The following is a 25,327-nucleotide window of genomic DNA, read 5'->3' as shown; positions in this document are numbered from 1 at the left end:
TAATATTGTCCCTTATGTCACTGCAGCTTTTATCATTCTTTTTTCAACCTTTGTGTGTGTGCTTCAGTTTGGATGTGTTCTATTGCTGTGTCTCCAAGTTCACTGCTCTTTTCTTTTACAGTGTCTACTCTGTTGTTAATCCCATTCAGTTATTTAAAAATTATTTCAGGGGCACCTAGTGGCTCAGTCGGTTAAGCATCTGCCTTCGGCTCAGGTCATGATCTCAGGGTCCTGGGTTCGAGCCCCATGCTAGGCTCCCTGCTCAGCAAGGAGTTTGCTTCTCCTTCTCCATCCACCCTTCCCCCTGTTTGTGCTCTCTCTCTTGTCATGCTCTTGCCTTCAAATAAATAAATAAAATCTAAAAAAAAAAAGAAAAGTTTTTTAGATATTATATTTTTTAACTCTAGAAATTCTTTTCTATATATTCCATTTATCACTTTACTATGTTTAAACATTCTTTTAAATCTTTAGTCATATTTATAATAGCTGTTTTAAAGTCCCTATTTACTAAACTTATCAGTTCTTACATTTCTGGGTCTGTTTCTATTGGCTATTTTTTCTCCTTGGTATGGGTCAAATTTTCCTGTGCTGCTTCACATGTAATATAATGTTTTTTATTAGATCCTAAATTTGTGGATATAACATTGTTGAGTATATGGATTTTGTTGTCATCCTTTAAAGATTGTTGAATTTGGTTTTGAGATCAGCTTGCTGATCAGCTTGATTCTTTTTAGTCTTATTTTTAAGATTTTAAAAAGGTGACCAAAGGTAGCTTTTGCTCTTGGCTTAGTTTAGATTTTCTATCAAGAATGACTTTTCTAAGGTCCCTATTAAGTATTCCAGGTGTTCAACAAGGTTTCTGTACTCTAGATAGCTAGAACTCGACAGTCTTCCAGCCATTTGTGAGCTCTGGAAAATGTTCAGTTTATAGCCTTGTGGTAATTGTTCTTTCCATGATAGGTATTCTTTGTTTAGCCTCATATATTCTCACAATATGCACGTGCTCCTACATGTTCAGTAAGATTGAAGGGGAATCTATGCAGATCTATTGAGTTTTTCTCAGAATAACTCTTTCTCTTTTGTTACTTTATCTTGGAAATTACATGTGCTTCAACCTCCCAAATTCTGATTTCTGTCTCCTTTCAGAGAAACCAGTGTTGTGTTTGGGCTCCTCCTTCCCCTAGTTATATAGAAAATGCCACCAGGCAGAAAATTTGGACACTTGCATGACTTACCTTGTTTGTTCCCCTTTATTAAGAATCACAACCCTTTTGAGCCTGCTGCTCAATGTTTAGAAAGCAGTTGTTCACATAGTTTGTTCAGTTTTCTAGTTGTGTACTGTAAGAAGGCAAATCCACTACTAGTTACTCCACTATGATTGGATACTGTAGGTTTTAACCTCTTATATTGATGGAAAGCTTTTAATTTTTATGTTCTCCCAGAACAAACAGATTTGGGAAAAAATTTATGTAGTTTATTCCATGTACTTTTGACAATTCAATTACATATGCCATACTTACAAGTTATAAGTGTATACCAGTAAGTTCTTAAACATATCTATTAGGTTCTTTACTTATAACTTGGGAATAATAGTACTAATCTCATGAGGCTGTAAGGACTAGAAGTAATCAGATATATAAAGCTTGGTCCTTCGAAGAAGATTGACAAATGCTTCTATCATATAATTAACAGTCATAGAAATTGTAGCTTAAGAAAAGGCAGAACTTTATAGTCACTAATATTTGTCTCCAGTGAATTGTTAAATAATATTATCTTTCTTATAAATCAAACAACCAACTAGGTACAAGTTAAAAACAGTGATCTCATATTACTCTATTTTAATTATTCCCCCATATCGCCAAAGAATTAACTGGTGTTTCTTCTGTGCCAAAATTTAATTGACTACTCAGGTCAATAATAATTTTATTTAGCACCTCTTAGAAACCACAAGGAATTAAAAACTACACATATAGGATCACAAATTTGTTTCTATCCCTGGCTCTTGGCCACCACTATATGCCTTGATCCCACACAGGATTCTAAAATGATATTTCTATTTCAAAGCCAAGATACACATGCCGTTCTTTCTCTTCATTAATAAGATAGAATACAGACCTCAGTAAACCAGCCAACAAATATTCTGAATGCCAAAACAAAGCTTTTTGACTTCCAGAATAACTTGATTTCCTTAATCTGTTAGTTGGGCTTACAAAAATAAAACTCAATGAGGATAGAGATGTAACCAAGGTCCTGGGAAAGGCATACAAAAGGGGTACAGCAGTGAGGGGAAGTTCAGTTCAATTCAATGTACAAATAATTCAGGAGTATTTGGGATGGTTGGAATGTATAGATCACCTGGTTCTATGGTTTTCAAAATGTGTTCCAAGAATGGAGGAGGTGGGATGGGACAATGGAAAAGAGGATTTAAATGGCAGAGCTCAAGACAGTCTCTTTTTAAATGCAGAATAACTCCAGTGTTTTATTCAAGCTTCATAGTATGATTTCATGGAAAAAGAGAGTGTAGCTGCTAACCAAAAATGTCGACCAATCATGATCTAGTCAAAAAACCCTTTTTACAGCTGGAGACTGACACCCAGTGTGACTTCATGCAAGTTTACACAGCTAGTTAGTGGCATTGCCGTGACTAAAATTCAAGTTCATGGTCTCCCAGGCTGCTGTTTCTTATGAAGAAAAGGATGTGTTTAAAAGGCTGCACTTTCCACAAGAAGTGCTAAAAAAATAAAAATAAAAGGCTCGTTTTTCCATTGTCCCTTGTTTGTTTTTTCCCCACTATGTCCCAGGTCATGGTAGGTTCTAGGGAAACAAAAATAAGGTTAATGTCTGATGGGTAAAAGTATACCAGTATAGCAATAATTGCAATACAATATTGTAAGTGCATTTTGAAGGTAAGCACAGGGTGCTACCAGAATGCACAGGAGGGACATATAAATCTGACTAGCAGTAAGGGAGTAGGTGCCATCAGAGCATAGTCTTAAAGGGTATTTGGATATTTGACAGAAAAGGGAGAGTTTCCTTACCAACAGAAGGAACAAGATGTACAAACACACTGAGATAAGAGGAAAAATTGTGTTCCAGAGTGGTGATGTCAATGAGAGGGAAAAATAGGAAGTTCTCAACCCTCCTTCTCCCATGGGCACCGTGATTGAACAACAGTACACTAAACAAATTCCACTGTGGCAAATCCAGAAACCAACTGAGAGGCTCCTGCACTCTCGGCAAGCATGAAACCAAATACATCGAAGCTGGTAGGAAAAGCCAAGACACTCTCTCACCATAATCTCCTCCCTCCTCACCCCCCTAAACCCCCAGCACAGCATCATACAATGGAAAGGAAACACCCAGCCCCCAGATTTTCCCTGGCAAGGGAAGGCAAGGACTGGACCAATGTTCTGATTTTTCTGGGGGCTGCCCAAGGGACTAGTTTCTATCTTGCCTGATTCTGAGTGCTGACAGGAAAGGATCCCATGTTGGGAACCTCTCAGAACAAAGATGGTGGTTTGAATATCATGTAAACACCTGCCAAAAGCCCCTCCTTCAAGCTCAGCACAAAGCAATCCTAGATCCCATCTTTTCTCCAGGGAGAGAAATAATTAGACCATGTGTCCAATGTCCCAAATTTTCCAGGGACTGTCCATGGGATTGTCTCTGTTGTGCCTGTCTCAGAGTGCTGACAGGACCTAGTATACTCTAGATGATTAGAGGCTGCTGAGAACAAATACAGCAATGGACTAGCAGCATGGATTCACTATAGCCATTTCCATGGTCTCAGTATAGAGCAAGACAGTTAAAAATCCTGGAGCCCACCTTCTACTTGGGAAAAGAAAAAGTTGGGCTGTGTATCCAGTGTTCCAAAATTTTCAGGAAGCAACTAGAAAGACTAGCTTCTGTCTTACCTGTTTCAGAGAACTGAGTAGACCTGGCATACCCCAGATGACTGAGGACCACTGAGAGCAAGGTGAAGGTTTGGACTAGTACACAATCATCTGCCAGATTTCTCTCCCCAGCTCAGTGCAAAATGTTTGGCAAGACTCTCAGTGCCTGGCTTATCTATGAGGAGGGAAAAAGACGATTGAAACATATGCCCAATGTTCAGACTTTTCAGGTGGCTGCCCAAGGGACTTCCTTCAGTCTCAGAGCATGGACAAACCCAGCATACTCTAGATACCTGGAGGCAACTAAGAACAAATAAATTGCTTGGTAATGCTACTGCTCCAGGAGATGCATGGTACAGTAGACAGTCATTAGAAAGAGGAAGAAATTATGAATTCCTGAAAAAAAAAAAGAAACAAGGAAAACTGGCAAATCCACCTAATTGATAATTTATACACATAAGTCCAGAGAAGATGCATACATGGAAAAGGTTTGAGTGGCCTCAGAATGTCTGGCCCAGCTACTTGGTAAGGGTCTTCTCCTGGATAAGGTCAGTCCATGAAGACTAGAAAAGTGGCTGTTTTCTCTAGTGCACAGATACCAACAGAAAGCATAGAATTAATTAATACATTTAACATGAATAGAATGAAATTGGACCCTTATCTTATGTCATTTACAAAAATCAACTCAAAGTTGTTTGAAGACTTAAATGTAAGACCTGAAACTGTAAAACTACTAGAAGAAAACACCATAGGGGGAAACTTCATGACATTAATCTTGGCAATGATTTCTTGGATATGAGGCCAAAATCCTAGGCAATAAAAACAAAATAGACCAGAGGGCCTATATCAAGCTAAAAAGCTTCTGCAAAGCAAAGGAAACAATCAACATAGTAAAATGGTAACCTATGAAATGGAAACAAAAATATTTGCAAACCATACATCTGATCAGGAGTTAATATCCACAATCTATGTTGAATTTCTACAACATAATAGCCAAAGAAAACCAAATAACTCCATTAAAAAATGGGCAAAGGACATGAATAAACATTTTTCCAAAAAGACATACAGATAGACAACAGACACATGAAAAGATACTCAATGTCACTAATCATCAGAGAAATGCAAATTAAAACTGCCATTAAATATCACCTCATACCCGTTAGGATGTCTGACATTAAAAAAAAAAAAAGTTTTGGCAAGGATGTGGAGAAATTGGAACCCTTGTACACTGTTGATGGGAATGAAAAATGGTATAGCCATATGGAAAACAGTTTGGAGATTTCCATACAATTAAAATAGAACTACCATATTACCTAGCAATTCCACTTCTGAATATTTATGCAAAATAATTGAAATCAGGATCTTAAAGAAATATTTGCACTTCTACATTAATTGCAACAGTAGTCACAATAGCCAAAATGTGGAAACAGCCTAAATGTCCACTGAGGGACAGATGACTAGGTAAAAAAATGTGGTATATCCATACAATGGAATATTACTCAGCCTTAAAAAAGGATAAAATCCTGCCATATGCAACAACATGGATGGACTTTGAGGATATTATGTAATATGGAATAAGCCAGTAACAGAAGGACATACACTGCATGGTTCCACTTATATGAGGTAACTAATTTAGTCAAACTCGAAGAATCAGAGAATGGTAGTTGCCCAGGGAAAATAGGAGTTGCTGTTCAAAGGGTATGATTTCAGTTATGCAAGATGTGTACATTCTATAGACTTACTGTACAACATTGTGCCTATCATTAATAATACTGTATTGTACACTTAAAAATGTAAGAGAGTAGATCTCATGTTAACTGTTCTTACAAGAAAGAGAAAGAAAGGAAGGAAGAAGGAAGGAAGGAAGGAAGGAAGGTAGGAAGGAAGGAAGGAAGGAAGGAAGGAAGGAAGGAAGGAAGGAAGGAAAGAAAGAAAGAAAGAAAGAAAGAAAGAAAGAAAGAAAGAAAGAAGAGAGGGAGGAAAGAAGGAAAGGAAGGAAAGAAGGAAGGGAGGGAGGAAGAACAGAAAAGAAAGGAAAAAAGAAAAGAAAAAAGAAAAAAAAATGTGTTCCAGGAAGGCAAACAGATTAGGGTAGCAGGTAAGTTGGATACAAGGGAGGGAGTAGTATGAAAGATGAGGGATAAACAAAGGTCAGGTCAAAGAGGCCTTCAAAATCTCTCAGCCCAAAGAAGCTGGGGAAGCAGCCAGTCACCACCACTGTGCCACTTAATCCCTCTGGACTCCAGAGTGATTGCTCATCTCTTGCTTCCCTTACACTTTCTGATCATTCACCTTGTAAGGAACACAGCATACTTCCAAGCCACTGTCTAATTACCCACTACACTGCCTCTGCTTTGTCCTTCTTGAGGGACATTTCTCCAGCTGTCATCTTATGACAATTGATTAGTGAAATAGGGAAAGAGGTTTAAGAAATGTGTAACTTGGGGCGCCTGGGTGGCTCAGTTGTTAAGCGTCTGCCTTTGGCTCAGGTCATGATCCATAAAATCTTTTTTTTTTTTTTAAATTTTATTTATTTATTTGGCAGAGAGGCACAGCGAGAGAGGGAACACAAGCAGGGGGAGTGGGAGAGGGAGAAGCAGGCCTCCCCCCTAGCAGGGAGCCCGATGCGGGGCTCGATCCTAGGACCCTGGGATCATGATCTGAGCCGAAGGCAGATGCTTAACAACTGAGCCACCCAGGCACCCCTCTGTCAAATAAAATCTTAAAAAAAATGTGGAACTTAATTATTGATTTCCATTGGCTCTTTTTGTGCCCAATCTATAAAAAGATGTCAAAACAGAGAAAAAGTAGTTTAAAAATAGTTAAGACTTTTGAGGTGGTTTATATCAGCTGAGCATGGGTTCAAATCTTTAGCTACACCAGCACAAAGGGAATATTCTTAATTAAGTCCGATTTTACACTGCTCTTGCAGTCAAAACAACAACAGCAACAAAAATACAGGTTCTAAGGGTAAAAGTATTAATATAATCAGAAATAGTATCCCCTTATAATAAAATGTATATCACAGTGGCGATGTTATTGCTCCCAGTGGAAAAACATGCACACACAGATTGTATGTCTATAGTGCCAAAGGCAAATTTTGATGAGTTGAAAGTGTTTTTTCTCTTTTATTCCTGCCTTGCCATAATTCTAGAACTCCATTGTCTTTAGGAGTTATGTGTTTTGGGTGAGGCATTTGGGTTCAAATTTTAGCTTTGCTTCTTGCTAGCAATGTGTTCAGAGACAGGTTATGTAACCCTTTGAACTTCACTGTTCACATCTATTAAATGGAAATAATAATCATTTTTTTCCCTAAGAAGTAAATTAAATCAAATTCATTTAATTAGAATATATCCCTGTTTAATTTTGAGTTTTATTTTAATTAGGCTACATATCAAAAGGTATGGGGTTAAGATCTGACTATGTTTGTTCTGGGACTTGTGACTGAGAGTTGGTCAAATCTAATCTTTCTTCTTTTTTTTTTTTTTGAATGTAAAATCTTTTAGATATTTTATTTTATTTTTTATTTCTTATTTTTTAATTTAATTTTATTATGTTATGTTAGTCACCATACAATACATCATTAGTTTTTGATGTAGTGATCCACGATTCATTGTTTTCATATAACACCCAGTGCTCCATGCAGTACGTACCCTCCTTCGACAGATGAATGGATAAAGAAGATGTGGTCCATATATACAATGTAATATTACTCAGCCATCAGAAAGGATGAATACCCAACTTTTACATCAACATGGATGGGACTGGAGGAGATTATCCTAAGTGAAATAAGTCAAGCAGAGAAAACCAATCTTTCTACAAGACTAACTCCTGAACCAGTACCCAAACCTATCTCTCTGGTGGTTGTGATCCTGATTTAACTGACACACTAAGCCTGGCAGGTTAGAGGAGGCAGCTGAAGGAAAGGTACAACCATTAGTACCATTAAAGGTGAAGCTGTAATTTAAGTGAGAACCCCATGACTTGGCCTGGCACCAGAGGTAAGTGATGGATGTATTACAGAATCTGAATCATTTGCCTTAAAAAAAACAAAACAAAACAAAACAGTAACTAGCTGTTCACTTACATATATATCCTAGGTAATTACAGATCTCAGAATTCTGAAAAATTAAAATAAACATCATTAAAAAATGGAGAAAAATAATGAGACCTATTTGTAGGGCTGCTGAAGTGCTTTTCAGCAGACCAGTCTAGCAGAACTGTCAAGATCATATCTCGAATAATGTTAATGTGAACATTTATCACTCAAACCTCATCTCTACATTAGCTAATTGAAGCCATTTACATTAAGCAACAGGACACTTTAGGCTAGACACGGTGCTTAAGACTTGTCAGGGAAGTTCAAAATAACTCTTCTAGCTCCTTTCTCCCATAAGATCATAGAATCTTTGAGTTGGAAGAGTTATTAGGATGTCAGCTAGCTCAATCTCCCACCCATATAGGAAACCCCACTATAATATCCATCTCTGTGTTTTGCCAGAATTTTCTTGAGTACTTTTGCATACACAAAACTCACTAAGTCAAAGAAATTTTTGTCAGTTGTAATTGTTAGAAAGATCTTGCTGTATTTTATATGAAATCTCTTTCACTTCCATTCATTTGTTTTAGTTGTGGCTCTGGACCACAAAACACTCCCCATTCTATGCAAATGCCTTTTGGTTATCTGAAGACATTGCTCATGCCTTCCATGGATCTTCTCTTCTTTAAGCTAAGCATCCCAGTTTCCTTTGATGAACTTCATGAAATATAGCTCACACATTATCTTCCTAGTTGTCCTCTGCTCATTGTAATTCAGTGTCTCAGTGTTTTTTCTTAAAAATGACTTTGCACAATGGAACATATCCTTTTGACAATGGCCTCATCTATACATTTTTTGTTTCATTTTTTCTTAATTATGTTAATCACCATACATTACATCATTAGTTTTTGATGTAGTGTTCCATGATTCATTGTTAGCATATAACACCCAGTGCTCCATGCAGAACATGCCCTCTTTAATACCCATCACCAGGCTAACCCATTCCCCCACCCCCCTCCCCTCTAGAACCCTCAGTTTGTTTCTCAGAGTCCGTAGTCTCTCATGGTTCGTCTCCCCCTCTGATTTCCACCCCCTTTATTTTTCCCTTCCTGCTATCTTATTCTTTTTTTTTTTTTAACATATAATGGATTATTTGCTTCAGAGGTACAGATCTGTGATTCAACATTCTTGCACAATTCACAGCACACACCATAGCACATACCCTCCCCAATATCTATCACCCAGCGACCCTATGCCTCCCACCCCCCACCACTCCAGCAACCCTCAGTTTGTTTCTTGAGATTAAAAATTCCTCATATCAGTGAGGTCATATGATACATGTCTTTTTCTCTGATTGACTTATTTCGTTCAGCATATTACCCTCCAGTTCCATCCATGTCGTTGCAAATGGCAAGATTTCATTCCTTTTGATGGTTGCATACTATTCCATTGTATATATATACCACTTCTTCTTTCTCCATTCATCTGTCGATGGACATCTTCGCTCTTTCCAGAGTTTGGCTATTATGGACATTGCTGCTATAAACATCGGGGTGCACGTACCCCTTTGGATCCCTACATTTGTACCTTTGGGGTAAATACCCAGTAGTGCAATTGCTGGGTTGTATGGTAGCTCTATTTTCAACTTTTTGAGGAACCTCCATACTGTTTTCCACAGTGGTTGCACCAGCTTACATTCCCACCAACAGTGTAGGAGTGTTCCCCTTCTTCTGCATCCCCACCAACATCTGTTGTTTCCTGACATGTTAAATTTAGCCATTCTGACTGGTGTGAGGTGGTATCTCATTGAGGTTTTGATTTGGATTTCCCTGATGCCGAGCGATGTTGAGCATTTTTTCATGTGTGTGTTGGCCATTTGGGTGTCTTTGGAAAAATGTCTGTTCATGTCTTCTGCCCATTTCTTGATTGGATCATTGTTCTTTGGGTGTTGAGTTTGATAAGTTCTTTATAGATTTTGGATACTAGCCCTTTATCTGATATGTCATTTGCAAATATCTTCTCCCATTCTGTCGGTTGTCTTTTGGTTTTGTGGACTGTTTCTTTTGCTATGCAAAAGCTTTTTATCTTGATGAAGTCCCAATAGTTCATTTTTGCTCTTGCTTCCCTTGCCTTTGGCACTGTTTCTAGGAAGAAGTTGCTGCGGCTGAGGTCAAAGAGGTTGCTGCCTGTGTTCTCCTTTAGGATTTTGATGGACTCCTGTCTCACATTTAGGTCTTTCAACCATTTTGAGTCTATTTTTGTGTGTGGTGTAAGGAAATGGCCCAGTTTCATTCTTCTGCATGTGGCTGTCCGATTTTCCCAACACCATTTGTTGAAAAAACTATCTTTTTTCCATTGGACATTCTTTCCTGCTTTGTCGAAGATTAGTTGTCCATAGAGTTGAGGGTCCATTTCTGGGCTCTCTAGTCTGTTCCATTGATCTATGTGTCTGTTTTGTGCCAGTACCATATGTCTTGATGATGACAGCTTTGTAATAGAGCTGCAAGTCCGGAATTGTGATGCCACCAGCTTTGCTTTTCTTTTTCAACATTCCTCTGGCTATTCGAGGTCTTTCTGGTTCCATACAAATTTTAGGATTATTTGCTCCATTTATTTGAAAAAGTGGATGGTATTTTGATGGGGATTGCATTGAATGTGTAGATTGCTCTAGGTAGCATAGACATCTTCACAATATTTGTTCTTCCAATCCATGAGCATGGAACGTTTTTCCATTTCTTTGTGTCTTCCTCAATTCTTTCATGAGTGTTTTATAGTTTTCTGAGTACAGATTCTTTGCCTCTTTGGTTAGATTTATTCCTAGGTATCTTATGGTTTTGGGTGCAGTTGTAAATGGGATCAACTCCTTAATTTCTCTTTCTTCTGTCTTGTTGTTGGTGTACAGGATTGCCACTGATTTCTGTGCATTGATTTTATATCCTGCCACTTTACTGAATTCCTGCATGAGTTCTAGCAGTTTTGGGGTGGAGTCTCTTGGGTTTTCCACAGAAAGTATCATATCATCTGCAAAGAGTGAGAGTTTGACTTCTTCTTTGCTGATTTGGATGCCTTTCATTTATTTTTGTTTTCTGATTGCTGTGGCTAGGACTTCCAATACTATGTTGAATAGCAGTGGTGATAGTGGAAATCCCTGCCGTGTTCCTGACCTTAGGGGGAAAGCTCTCAGTTTTTCCCCATTGAGAATGATATTCACTGTGGGTTTTTCATGGATGGCTTTTATGATATTGACGTATGTACCCTTTATCCCTATACTCTGAAGAGTTTTAATCAAGAAAGGATGCTGTACTTTGTCAAAAGCTTTTTCTGCATCTATTGAGAGGATCTTATGGTTCTTGTTCTTTCTTTTATTAATGTATTGTATCACATTGATTTGTGGATGTTGAAGTAAGCTTGCAGCCCAGGGATAAATCCCACTTGGTCGTGGTCAATAATCCTTTTAATGTACTGTTGGATCCTATTGGCTAGTATTTTGGTGAGAATTTTTGCATCCATGTTCATCAAGGATATTGGTCTGTAATTCTCCTTTTTGATGGGGTCTTTGGTTTTGGGATCAAGGTAATGCTGGCCTCATAAAACGAGTTTGGAAGTTTTCCTTCCATTTCTATTTTTTGGAACAGTTTCAGAAGAATAAGTATTAATTCTTCTTTAAATGTTTGGTAGAATTCCCCTGGGAAGCCATCTGGCCCTGGGCTTTTGTTTGCTGGGAGATTTTTGATGACTGCTTCAATTTCCTTAGTGGTTATGGGTCTGTTCAGGTTTTCTATTTCTTCCTTGTTCAGTTTTGGTAGTTGATACATCTCTAGGAATGCATCCATTTCTTCCAGATTATCTAATTTGCTGGTATATAGTTGCTCATAATATGTTCTTATAATTGTTTGTATTTCTTTGGTGTTGGTTGTGATCACTCCTCTTTCATTCACGATTTTGTTGATTTTGGTCATTTTTCTTTTTGATAAGTCTGGCCAGGGGTTTATCAATCTTGTTAATTCTTTCAAAGAACCAGCTCCTAGTTTCGTTGGTCTGTTCTACTGTTCTTTTGGTTTCTATTTCATTGATTTCTGCTCTGATCTTTATTATTTCTCTTATCCTGCTGGGTTTCGGCTTTATTTGCTGTTCTTTCTCCAGCTCCTTTAGGTGTAGGGTTAGGTTGTGTACTTGAGACCTTTCTTGTTTCTTGAGAAAGGCTTGTATTGCTATCCACTTTCCTCTTAGGACTGCCTTTGCTGCATCCCAAAGATTTTGAACAGTTGTGTTTTCATTTTCATTGGTTTCCATGTATTTTTTTAAATTCTTCTTTAATTTCCTCATTGACCCATTCATTCTTTAGTAGGATGCTCTTTAGCCTCCATGTATTTGAGTTCTTTCCGACTTTCCTCTTGTGATTGAGTTCTAATTTCAAAGCATTGTGGTCTGAAAATAGGCAGAGAATGATCCCAATCTTTTGGTACTGGTTGAGACCTGATTTGTGACCTAGAATGTGATCTATTCTGGAGAATGTTCCACGGGCACTTGGGAAGAATGTGTATTCTGTTGCTTTGGGATGGAATGTTCTGAATATATCTGTGAAGTCCATTTGGTCCAGTGTGTCATTTAAAGTCTTTATTTCCTTGTTGATCTTTTGCTTAAATGATCTGTCCATTTCAGTGAGGGGGGTGTTAAAGTCCCTCACTATTATTTTATTGTTGTCGATGTGTTTCTTTGCTTTTGTTATTAATTGCCTTATATAATTGGCTGCTCCCATGTTAGGGGCATAGATATTTACAATTGTTAGATCTTCTTGTTGGATAGACCATTTAAGTTGGATATAGTGTCCTTCCTCATCTCTTATTACAGTCTTTGTTTTAAAATCTAATTTGTCTGATATAAGGATTGCCACCCCAGCTTTCTTTTGGTCTCCATTAGCATGGTAAATGGTTTTCCACCCCCTCACTTTCAATCTGGGGGTGCCTTTGGGTCTAAAATGAGTCTCTTGTAGACAGCATATCGATGGGTCTTATTTTTTAATCCAATCTGATATCCTGTGTCTTTTGATTGGGGCATTTAGCCCATTTACATTCAGGGTAACTATTGAAAGACGAATTTAGTGCTACTGTATTGCCTGTAAGGTGACTGTTACTGTATATTGTCTGTGTTCCTTTCTGGTCTATGTTGCTTTTAGGCTCTCTCTTTGCTTAGAGGACCCCTTTCAATATTTCTTGTAGGGCTGTTTTGTGTTTGCAAATTCCTTTAGTTTTTGTTTGTCCTGGAAGCTTTTTATCTCTCCTTCTATTTCAATGACAGCCTAGCTAGATATAGTATTCTTGGCTGCATCTTTTTCTCATTTAGTGCTCTGAATATATCCTGCCAGTCCTTTCTGGCCTGCCAGGTCTCTTTGGATAGGTCTGTTGCCAATCTAATGTTTCTACCATTGTAGGTTATAGATCTCTTCTCCTGAGCTGCTTTCAGGATTTTCTCTTTGTATCTGAGATTTGTAAGTTTTACTATTAGGTGTCCGGGTATTGACCTATTTTTATTGGTTTTGAGGGGGGTTCTCTGTGCCTCCTGGGTTTTGATGCCTGTTTCCTTCCCCAAATTAGGGAAGTTCTCTGCTATAATTTGCTCCAATATACCTTCTGCCCCTCTCTCTCTTTCTTCTTCTTCTGGGATCCCAGTTATTCTAATATTGTTTTGTCTTATGGTATCACTTATCTCTCTTATTCTGCCCTCATGATCCAGTAGTTGTTTATCTCTCTTTTTCTCAGCTTCTTTATTTTCCATCATTTGGTCTTCTATATCACTATTTCTCTCTTCTGCCTCATTTATCATAGCAGTTAGAGCCTCCATTTTGATTGCATCCCATAATAGCCTTTTTGATTTTGACTTGGTTAAATTTTAGTTCTTTTATTTCTCCAGAATGGGTTTCTCTAGTATCTTCCATGCTTTTTTCAAGCCCAGCTAGTATCTTTATAAACGCCATCTGAACTCTAGTTCCGACATCTTACTAATGTCTGTATTGATTAGGTCCCTGGCAGTTGGTACTGCCTCTTGTTCTTTTTTTAGGTGAGTTTTTCCATCTTGTCATTTTGTCCAGAGGAGAACAGATGAATGAGAGAATAAAATGCTAACAGGGTAACAATGACCCCACAAGAATATCCACCAAGCAAATCAGAAGAGACCTGACACTGGGGAAAAAGAAAGGGAAAGAAAGAAAAAAAAGAAAGAAAAAGATAAAAACAAACAAACAAACAAACAACAACAATGACAGAAACAGAATATGATCAAATATGATCAGGCTGATGCATAGATCAGTGCCACACACTAGATTTTGGGCATATTTTGGTCTGTTAGAAGAAACTGCCTCCCATACTTTTAAAGAAAGAAAGATTTATATATATACAAAAATAAGGGTAAATACAATGAAAGGATGGATAGGAATGTAAAGATGAAAATTATAAAAGATTTTATAAAAGGAATTTATAAGATAAGAAGTTGGTTGAAAAAAGAAAGAAGAGGATTAAAAAAAAAAAAGGAAGAGAATGTGATCAGACAGGAGACTAGAACAAAGCCATAAACTAGAGATTTAGGGTATATTTTGGTCTGTTAGAAGAAACTGTATCCCAAATTTAAAGAGAGAACAACATATATATATATATATATATATATATACCAAAAATAAGGTTAACTACTATGAAGGGATAGAATCTGACTCTAAAAATGAAAAATAAAAAAGATTTTTTTAAAAAGGGATTGATAAGATGTTGGTTGAAAAATGGAAAAAGAAAATTAAAAAAAAAAAGAAAAAGGAAGTTAAAAAAAATTTAAATTTGAAAGACTAAAGAATTATGGGAATAAAGCCATGAATTCTATGTGCAGTATTCCCCTAGCGCTGGAGTTCTGCCATTCTTATTGATCGGTAAACTTGGTCTTGGCTGGCTGTTCTTGCTGATCTTCTGGGGGAGGGGCCTGTTGCTATGGTTCCCAAATGTCTTTGCTGCAGGCGGGATTGCCCCGCCCTTGCCGGTCTGGCTAAGTAATCTGCTCGGAGTTTGCTCTGGGGAGTTTTGTTGCCTGCAAACTTCCCCTTCAGCTTTGAAGGACAAGAGTGAAAATGGTGGCCTCTGAATCTCCGCCCCAGAGGAGCCGAGAACTCGGGCCCCACTCCTCAGTGTGCCCCCAGAGAAAAGCAGGCAATCACTCCTGTCTCCCCGGTCTCCGGCCACACTCTGTGCTCACCTGGCCTGTGACCGAGCATTTCTATCTCTGGCACCCGACCCCGTTTGGAGTCTCCAAACCCAGCAGATCCCTGTGGTGCGCTCCCGTGCCACTCCTCCCAGGGGAGAAAGGGGGGTCTCCCTGGATCAGCCGCTTGTTGGGTCCCTGCTGGAGGAGCAGTGGCCCGATTGTGTCATGGATCATGGTTTATGGCAACCCCGAGCTGCGAGTCTGCTCCTCAGCTCCATCTTTGCAGCCAACTTCCCCACTGCAATACGTGGGAGCTCTGCTGCACTCAGGCACCCCAAGTCTTTCTGTGACCTCGAGGGTCCTGAGACCACACTGTCCCAGCGAGGTTTCCATCCCCTGCTTAGCCACTGGAGCAACATCCCTCAGCAGAGCTGACTTCTAAAATTTCTGATTATGTGCCCTGCTGCTCTATCACTTCCCAGTAGTGGCTGATGGAGGCCCCCTCCCCCACCGTCTATCTTCCCAAATATCACCTCGATTCACTTCTCCGCATGTCCTACCTCCCTGAACGTGGTCGCTTTTCTGTTCAGAGGGTTGCTGCTATTCTTTTCTTTGATCTCCTGTTGAGTTCATAGGTGTTCAGATGGTTTGATCCCTATCTAGCTGAATTCCTGGGACCAGATGAAATTTAGGTCTCCTACTCCTCCGCCATCTTCCTTCTCCCCCCATTTTTTGTTTTAGTTTTTGTTGTGTTTGTCTTTAGTTCTTAGGTTGGCCTATTGGAGTGTCCAAATTTCTGGACAAATAAAAGTCAGCTCTTAGGTAAGTGAGCAGTTATGTCGTAAATCCTAGATACATGTCCTTTTCAAACCAATATAAAATTCTGAGTTAACAGTCAAGTTACTAGAAGAAAAATAAATAAATATTTGAAGAAATTAGTTTAATATGATTGATTTTTTTCAATGTTGAACCACTTTTCATCCATGGAATAAACCCCATTTTGTCATGGTGTATCATTCTTTTTATAGGTTACTGATTTTTATTTGTTAGCATTTTGTTAAGGACTTTTGTGTCTATGTTTATGTGGGATATTGTTGTGTAGTTTTCTTTATTTCTGCTGTCTTTGCCTGGTTTGGGTGTCAGGGAAATATGAGCATCATAAAATGAATTGGAGAGTGTCTTTTCCTCTTTTAGTTTATGGAAGAGATTGTGTAGAATTGGAGTTAATTTTTCTTTAAAGGTTTGATAGGATTCTCTAGTGAAATGATCTGATCCTTACCTCACACTATATTCATAAATTAACTCAAAATGAATCATAGACCTGATTATAAAAGTTAAAACTATATGCCTTCTAAAAGAAGGTATAGGAGAAAATCTTTGTGGCAAGCAAAAAGTCTTTAAGTAGGACACAAAAAGCACAACTTAAACTTCCTTGTGTGTGTCTGAGAGTGACCACTAATGGTACATTGAGCCAATTCATATTGGAATATTTGATTCATAAACTGACAAATTACCTGATACACTTATATTGAAATGAATGTAATACTTTTGATGGAGGTTAGGTCTGATTTAAGAACTGATCATTGGAAAAATCTGGGAAAGAAAAATCTAAATCAACGATTACTCCAAGAAAAAATTTAATTTATATGATATTGGAAGTGTAATTTTAATACTCTACGTGGCTCAGATATGTGTCTTAGATATGAACAGTGATTGAATGGTCATAAACATGTTGACTATTCACTTAAAATTGTTGGTAGCTATGCATCTTAGGAGTGTGCAAATAGAGGAAACATAGTTTGGTGGGGCAGGTTGTAAAACAGAGTTAAATCTTATCTTCCATATAGGAAGTCAATAAATAGTGTCTAAAGTAGGAAAAAAAAAAAAAGCAATGTAATCATGTTATTAGAAGTAAGACATTAAGTGCCAAAGTGGGGAATGAATCTGCTAAATGAATGAAAAGTTTGGTGGGGGTTACTCTAGCAAGTGGACTGAGGATGCATTGGGTATGGGAGGGGAATGGAAGAGCAAAGAGGAATGAAACCTGTGATGTCTACTAAAAAAAAACCTCTCAGTAATATTTACCTTTAGATACAATGAACAGTTCTTACTTTGATAAAAATAAACATTACATTTAAAAAATGAGAAGAAAGTGGTGAAGGCAGGGAGGAGGAAGAGAAGGTAAAGAAGAGGAAGGACACAACAGTAAGTTGCTTCATTGTGTAGATAATGAATATAAGCTTGTAGGATAAATGAATGAAAACCAGCTGAATGGCATGCAAATGGATATTTGTTACTTGGAATAAAATTTCCAGTGACAGCATCTTACAGTTGTAAAATAATCTCACATAATTTAGGCAAAAATAAAGATGCTTGTCACATTTCTTCTGTGTCTCTGTTGATAACCTGGATATTAGGGTGTAAGATGCATTTCCAGAAACCAATAGTGATAGCTAATGCTTATTTGGCATTTACTATGTGCCAAGGCAGTTGTCCTAAATATTTATTTTTTAGGGGTGAAAGTTCCACTCAACCCTAGAGGCAACAACTATTATTATCACCATTTTACAGGTGACAAAACTGGCCTGAGGTCACAACTATTAAGTAATGGAGCCAGAATTCAATACCAGGCAGTCTGACTTGGTATTCCATGAATACAAAGTAGAACAAAGCAATATTTCTAATGTAGTTTATTATTTTGCATAATGCATTATAACATGTGATTAAGTAAATTAATACATAGAATATTGAGTAAGCATTTGATTATTTCATCTCTATCATTAGAAGCTTATATATTCAAGTAAGTTAAATGCATTTTGGTCAGTGGCCAGTAGGAAATATTATTATTGGGAAAATCAGATCATTTTTATTCAACATTGCTAGATCTTATGGCATATTTGTTAATATAGGAAGCTTTCCCTGACCAACAGCCTAGGTTATATATTCCCTATTATATGCTTTCATAGCATCCCATACTTTTCCTTTGTGTCAACTTACTATAATTCAAATTTTAAAATTACATTGTAAATGTCTGTCTAAGTTTTTGAACTATAGGTTTCACAATGGCAGGTACCTTATCTTTTTCTACTATGTTGCCTAGTATCCATCACATAGATATGTCACATGGCATATATTGAAAATTTGCTAAGTAAATGAATGAAGACATATCCATTATGTTTATGCAGTGACATTTTAGCCAATTCTCTATGGGATTTAATTAATTTCTCTTTTTTTTCTTTTTGCTATTATAAACAATGCTTAAATTAATATCCTTATACATACATATTTTACATTTATTTGTTTATTTCCTTACAATCAATATCTATATGTGAAATTCTTGGGTTAAATGGTATGCACATTGCCAGAATGCCCTTTATTATAAATTTAAAATCCCACCTATAACATATGCATGTTTTAAGGCAATGTTAGCTGTTTAAACTGATAAACCCAAATTTCAGTGGCTTAACGAAAGGGAAATAATTTCTTACTCATAGCTTCATTTAGCCATGGATTTCACAGTGGGAGTCCATGCAGTCATTGAGATCCAGTTTGATGGAGTCTGCCAACTTCAATATATGGCTACTGAAGTCCTTCTGAACTTATAAATCCAGCCAACAGTTAGGGAAGGAAGAAAGTGGGTGCATGGGTTATGTGTGTTGGAAGTGGGAGTGAGGAGAACAGGGGATGCTATAGGCCTGGCTTAGAAGTCACATATGTTACTTCTGCCATATGTTGTTATCAAGAACTTAGTCAAATTACAACTGTGTACAAATGGAAATACATTACCCAGCTATTTACATTGGAGGAAAGAATCACCTGCAGTAAATAGCTAGTTGCTATTTACCAGTACATGACAGTGCCCACTCCATGCCTTGTCAAAACAGAATAGAAGCAATTACATTTATTTGAGTATAGTTGACATACAATGTTACATTAGTTTCAGGTGTACAACATAGTGATTCAGCTTCTCTGTAACATTATGCTATGCTCACCATAAGTATAGCTACCATTATTTTTAACTTCTCCCAACCTAAAAGGGTAAAAGATAACCAGTCTTATTTTAACTTGTAGTTTTAAAAATCTCTAAAGAGGCTGAATATATTTTTATATGTATTTTAGCCCTTTGTATGACTTCTTTTGTAATTACCTGTTAATGTCTTTTTCTATATTTCTAATTGGACACCTTTTTTTCTTAACTGCTTAACATATGCTTCATATCTCTCTTTGGATCAAATTAGTGTGATCATAAAGCCAGTTCCTTTTAGCGCCATCATGACCTGATAGAAACTAATTTTTTCCCCAAGTCCTATAACCTTGAGAATGTTGGCTAAGGGCTTAAATTCTAGAAACAAATATAAAATAGTAGCTATTGACTAACAGTGGGTGATCCATAGACCTAACTGCAAACCTGAAACTTGAGTGCCAAGAGTGAGTCCAAAAGAACTTAGATTAATCAACAAGTTCAAAGGTAAGTAAACAAGGTCTGGAAACAAGTGAAAAGGTCAAGTCCAAGGATGGTAATGGAAAAAGAATGAATTTAGAAGAGAAATGAATGGGGTCCTAGACTATAATAACAAATGGAGCTGACTTGGCTTTGGTGTGTTTTTATTGGCAGGATAACATATTTAATTTACAAATTTAATTACACACATATTTTTAAATTATATATTGTATAAAATATTAGCATAATTTAAATATATTGCCTTTTCCATGCTTACATTTCATAAAACAATTTTATTTTAGAACTCTTTACATGCATAGTTGACCTAAATGTCATTATAATTATTAGGGCCATTTTTATTTCTTTTTCTAATTTTTCTTCAAGCACATTATCTAATACTTCAAGAACCCTCCACCCCTACATTTTTATGTCAATTCTGGTTGAGAAGTTTTACATACTATTTCTACTACTTTAGTGGTTCCTGGTAAACAGGTATATTTAAAATTCTAAAGTTGATCTGTGTCTTTCCCACATCTGTTTATCAGTTAAGTTTATGTTTTGGGTATGTTTAAGAGAAAACCCAAAATGGTGGCAGCTTGAACATAGGAGTTTATTTATACATAAAATAATTTCAGAAATGGAAATTATAGGGCTAGCATGGCAGATTTATGGTCACTGGGTACCTAGAACATTTCTATTTTCCTCTTCTGTCTTCCTAGGGTGTGATTTCCATCTTCAAGATCATTTTATTATCTAATATGGCTGCTGGAATTTGAACTATTATGCTCCATTCCATGAATAAGAAGGAGAAGATGAAGGCAAAGGTGATTTTACACAAGGCTGAATAATATCCCCTTAAGAAATCTTCCTGAACATCTCATACACAGTATTTACTTTTAATTGACAAGATATTCATACATATACCTAGTCTCAGGAGGCAGCTGGGAATTATGAAACTTTAGTCACATTGCCAAATATCTATATAGTAACATAATATGGATATGATATAGTTTCTACAGCTACATCCTCAAATAAGAAAGTCAAGACTATCTTCTATTCAAATTCTCCCGTTCCATTTTATGTGTGATAACCAGCATCTTATTTTGCCTTGTTTTCAATTGTTTCATTTATAAGTCTCTTTTTTCTATTTTAGAGTCAGTTTGTATTGAGATTTACCAACATATTTTAGGGATTTATTTTTTTTCACCTTTGTTTCTTGCATCTCTCTTTTATCTTCTAATTAAACTTTCTTCTCACCGAACTGTATCTCTTAGTAGTTCTTTAAATGAGGGTATGTAGATGGAAAACATTTTTAGACTTTATGTTTTTGAAAATATTTATTTTACTCCTATTCTTGAATAGCTGTTGAGATGGTATTATCAAATTTAATACCCTGAAACCCTAAGCTCCATTGTTACTCTTTGGAGATAGGGCATTTAAAGAGGTAATTAAGGTTAAATAAGGTCATGAGGGTGGGGCCCCAATGTAACATGACTAGTATCCTTATAAGAAGAGGAAGATATAACAAGAATATGCACACACAGAGGCAAGGCTATGAAAGGATAGAGCAGGAAGGTAGCCATGAGGGAGGAGAGAAGGTCCAGGACAGAGGGTCCAGGAGAAACCAAACCTGATGACATCTTGGACTTCCACCCTCCAGAACTGTAAGAAAATAAAGCCACTTTTTCTGTGGTATTTTGTCATGGCAGTCCTAGCAGATTAATATAGTTGGGTATAGAATTCTAGGTTTTTGTTGTCTCTCTTCAGCACTAAATCTGTTATCATCTAATATCTGCTATTGCTAATTGAATATCTTACTGATCCTCTGGGGACAATCTGCATTTTCTCTTTGGTAGATTTTATCTCCTTGATACTTTGTCACCTTGCTCCTATGCAATATCTAATGAAGATTCATATATTTCTTTTTTTAAAAGATTTTATTTATTTGTGCATTTTAGAGAGAGAAGGAGAACGTGTGTCAACGTGTGAGCAGGGGGAGGGGCAGAAGGAGAGGGAGAGAATCTCAAGCAGACTCTGTGCTGAGCACAGAGCCCCACATTGGGCTCTATCCCATGACCCAAGATCATGACCTGAGCCAAAACCAACAGTTGGATGGGTAACCAACTAAGCTACTTAGGCATCTCAAGATTCATATATTTCTTAAATTATTAAAAACTTGCAGCCATTAACTATGCATCTATGTCTTTTCTTCATTCCCGTCATTCTCTTTTCCTTAAATTCCTAATTAGTGTATTTTGCAGCTTATCTATTTCTTCTTTCCATTTTTAAAATTATCTCCTTGATATATTCTGCACTTTTGTTTTTGATGTCTTTAGGATAATTTTATGAGCTCTGTCTTCAGGTTGACTAATACTCTCAACTGTCTAATATATAGTTTAATAAATTTTAAATTTTTTCTTTCAATTACTTTACTTTTTATTTCTAGAATTTAAGTTTTTGTTTTTGTTTTACTAATTGTGCTTTGGTTTCATTGTTTTATTCTTGTCTTAGGAATTGTGCTCATTTTTATTTAAAAATAAAATTTTAAATTTTAGAATAGTTTAGATTTGCAGAAAAATGGCAAATATAGTACAAAGAGTTCCTCTATACTCCTCAGCCAGTTTTCCCTATTGTTAACATTATTTCTTATTAATATATTTGAACATAATTAAAGTATTTACTTTATGATCCCTTTCAATTTATAGTTACTTCCAGATGCTTGAGTTAGAATTCTTCCCTCTTATTGGATCTGCTGATTCTTATGGTAGCATAATTCCTCATGTCGTTTTAATTTTATAAACCATAAACTATTTTTTCAGTAAGAATTTTGCTTGATTTTTCAAATTGTGCTCTGGACTGTGGAAATACAACTATAGGGTAGATTTCTACTCGCTTTTACCTGTGGTCTCATAGGTTTTCCAGGTTTTACACTTTTCCCCATTATTTCTCAAATGGAATTTGCTTAGTATGAACTGTGCAAATTCAGACTTTTTCACTTACACACTGCATGAGCTTGAAAGGTAGTTGAAGGTGGTTAGGCCACCTCTGTCTGCTCAGTTAATCACATTAACTGGATTTTGAATCTACTTGTAAGTTTAGAGAGAACTCTCTCATTTACATAGAAGTATAACTTGGAAAACATGATGAGAGAGAAAACCAGAGTACTTTTTAACCAGTGTATTGGACCTATAAATGAAGACAAATGAAGTGTGGTTCAAGATAGCAAATTCAGGACATGGAAATAGTAGAGTGAGTGATTAGCATGTGATTAAAAAGATCCTGAAAGTTTAGTGACTAATTTAGCCACTATGAATAGGATGGATATTGATAGATGGTTAATTCACAAGAACAATAACTGAGTTTGGATTTTTCACTGCTTTATCCTCAGAACCTAGTACATTGCTCAGTGGGTGCTCAATTAACATATTTGACATTTCTAAGCAATTGCCTTAATTCATTCTTCATCCTCATCTCATTCATCACTTGGCTATCCCATCTACTAAATTTGTCCTTCATTTTATCATTTCCATACTTACTTCATTCTATAGACCAGTTCTAAGCTGTTGTCTTCCTGGCTGTAGCTTTATCTCCTCTCTAAAAATAATTCTTGACTTTTCCACAAGCAGTGATGCTACATACAGCTATATCTAATAGTTGCAGGTCTGGTGATGGGTATTAAGGAGGGCACATATCGCATGGAGCACTGGGTGTTACACGCAAACAATGAATCATGGAACACTGCCTCAAAAACTAATGATGTACTGGTGACTAACATAACATAATAAAAAAAAGGAAAAAAAATAATAGTTGCAGGTCTTCAGTATGGCTTCAGGAATCCTTTTTTCTGGGATTGCCCCTTTAAACAATCATCTTACCATTCGCATTGTATCTATGATTGAGACTCAAACCTACAGAAATCAGGAGGTCCTTCTTTCATATTCACATTGAATGAGACCCAGAACATAAAAACAATGTTCTAATTTCACTGATGTGGGAACATTGAAGCTTTTTGGAGGTTTTGACTAGTTATACATATGAAAAGGGTATTAGATTTGTTAACACCTAGGGTTTAGTTGAAGAAAACAAAGACCACTCTATTTCAAATAGAAAGAGATTCAATACGCAAAAGTAGGGGTTTATAACATCATTGAGGAGGTAGACCTTTAGAAATGACTTCCCCAAACCACTATAAAATTGGCCTTTCATGAGAACTGCTACCTCTGCTATTGTCAAGAAGCTGGACCAACTTCAGTTTCCAGGATCTCATTACCTTCATTATAGCATCTGCCATGACTCTAAAATCTATCACCTTAGCTGCAACCTGGAGATGAGGAAGCTGCTGCCAGAACTGTTGGCTCCTAGGTTAAAGTAGGAGCTCCTAGGCTTTTAGGTCAAACTGTGCCTATTGGTCCCACACTTTGGAGTCACACAGACCTGGGTTTGAATGCTGGTTCTCATATATTAGCTATGCAAACATGGGAGTATTTCATATCTCTGGGTCTCAGTTTTTTCATCTGTAAACTGAAGATGAAAATAATTGATAAATTTGTTGTGAAAATGGATGAGCTCTTGAGAACAGTGTCTGGTATAAAGTTGGTGCACCAAAAATATTAGTTACCTTCCTACATTTGGCTATGCCCTAAGCTTGCTTTCTGAGTAAGTCAGTCTACATGTGCTTATATTAATGTCCTCATCCAGAAAATACAATTGATAATACTTTCCTTGTTCATCCCACAGGTTTGTTGTGAAAATCTAGTGACCTAATGTATATAAAAAATACAAAGAGCTGTGAACTGTTAGGTAATATTATTTCTTTTATAGGTTGATTGGGCTGCTGTAATTTTATAGGACTAACCAGGTCATATACATTCCCTGTATATTTGCTTTTCTTTCACTGAAAGTATATCAAGTCACTAAATTGTTAATGAATATATATAGGTTTGCATCTAGAAAGACAGATGATAAAATAGTAAGAAAATGATACCTATGAGGAAGGAGTAAAGGAACAGAGATTATTTGCCCTGTAAGGATGATTTATAATGCACCTTCGAACATAGAGACAGGCCTTGATTTAAGAAAACCCAGTATCTGAATACTAATATTTACAAAACCCAAGACAAGGGATAATCAATCATTCCACAAGAGGATTCCTCATCTTCCAAACAGATTCTCTCTCACACAAGGGATATCCCAAATAGAAATCAATTCATTTTATAAAATTTAATTCACCCAGAATGTTTCAGAAAAAGGAGGTCCATCTGTCTAAATGCCTCTTACACTAAGGATGGTTGCCATCTGTTTTCTAATCCCCACAGGGTAGCAAATAAGAGCTTGAATTCTAAAATGTTAGATTTAAGTTGATCTGAGGAAGAATTTCATATCTATGTAGGCTTGTTATTTGTAAGCACAAGTAAAGGCAAATTATGGACTTTTGCACGTATCTTCAAATCAGGATGACCTTCTCTGCTTAAGGAAACTGGCGTAAGAGTGGGTCTCTGTAAAAATTGAGGAGGACAAGATGGCCTTTAAAGCCCCCGCAGGCCATTAGAGGCCATGGCTTCTTGGAGTGCAGACAGTATTCAGTGCTCTTTGTGAAAAGCAGTAAGAAAATCTTGCCATATGGAAAAGATTCACAATTTGAGATTGTGTGTAGAAGACAGTGTAAATACAGAGGCAGCTGAGAGGCTGGAAGATATCTCTTTAGCAATATGCTTTCTGAAACCCAGGACACCTGTTTTGCTGAATTGGGTAGGAAACCTGGAGAGACTATACTTT

At 36.8% G+C, this 25,327-nt stretch overlaps 1 long non-coding RNA gene across 1 annotated transcript in view; it reads left to right on the top strand.

Moving 5' to 3' along the window:
- LOC118019351 overlaps positions 1-25,327 on the top strand; it is a 61,781-nt gene that overhangs the window by 18,263 nt on the left and 18,191 nt on the right. Inside the window, exon 3 of the long non-coding RNA XR_004681664.1 lies at positions 20,272-20,376. This is a non-coding gene — a long non-coding RNA (uncharacterized LOC118019351). The remainder of the gene's footprint in view (positions 1-20,271; positions 20,377-25,327) is intronic.

This window comes from Mirounga leonina, unplaced genomic scaffold, assembly GCF_011800145.1.
Source record: "Mirounga leonina isolate KUSES-001 unplaced genomic scaffold, KU_Mleo_1.0 Mir_173, whole genome shotgun sequence".
Classification (NCBI taxonomy): Eukaryota; Metazoa; Chordata; class Mammalia; order Carnivora; family Phocidae; genus Mirounga; species Mirounga leonina.
The sequence above is the reverse complement of the archived record's forward strand: the minus strand, read 5'-3'. Positions and strand labels throughout refer to the sequence as shown.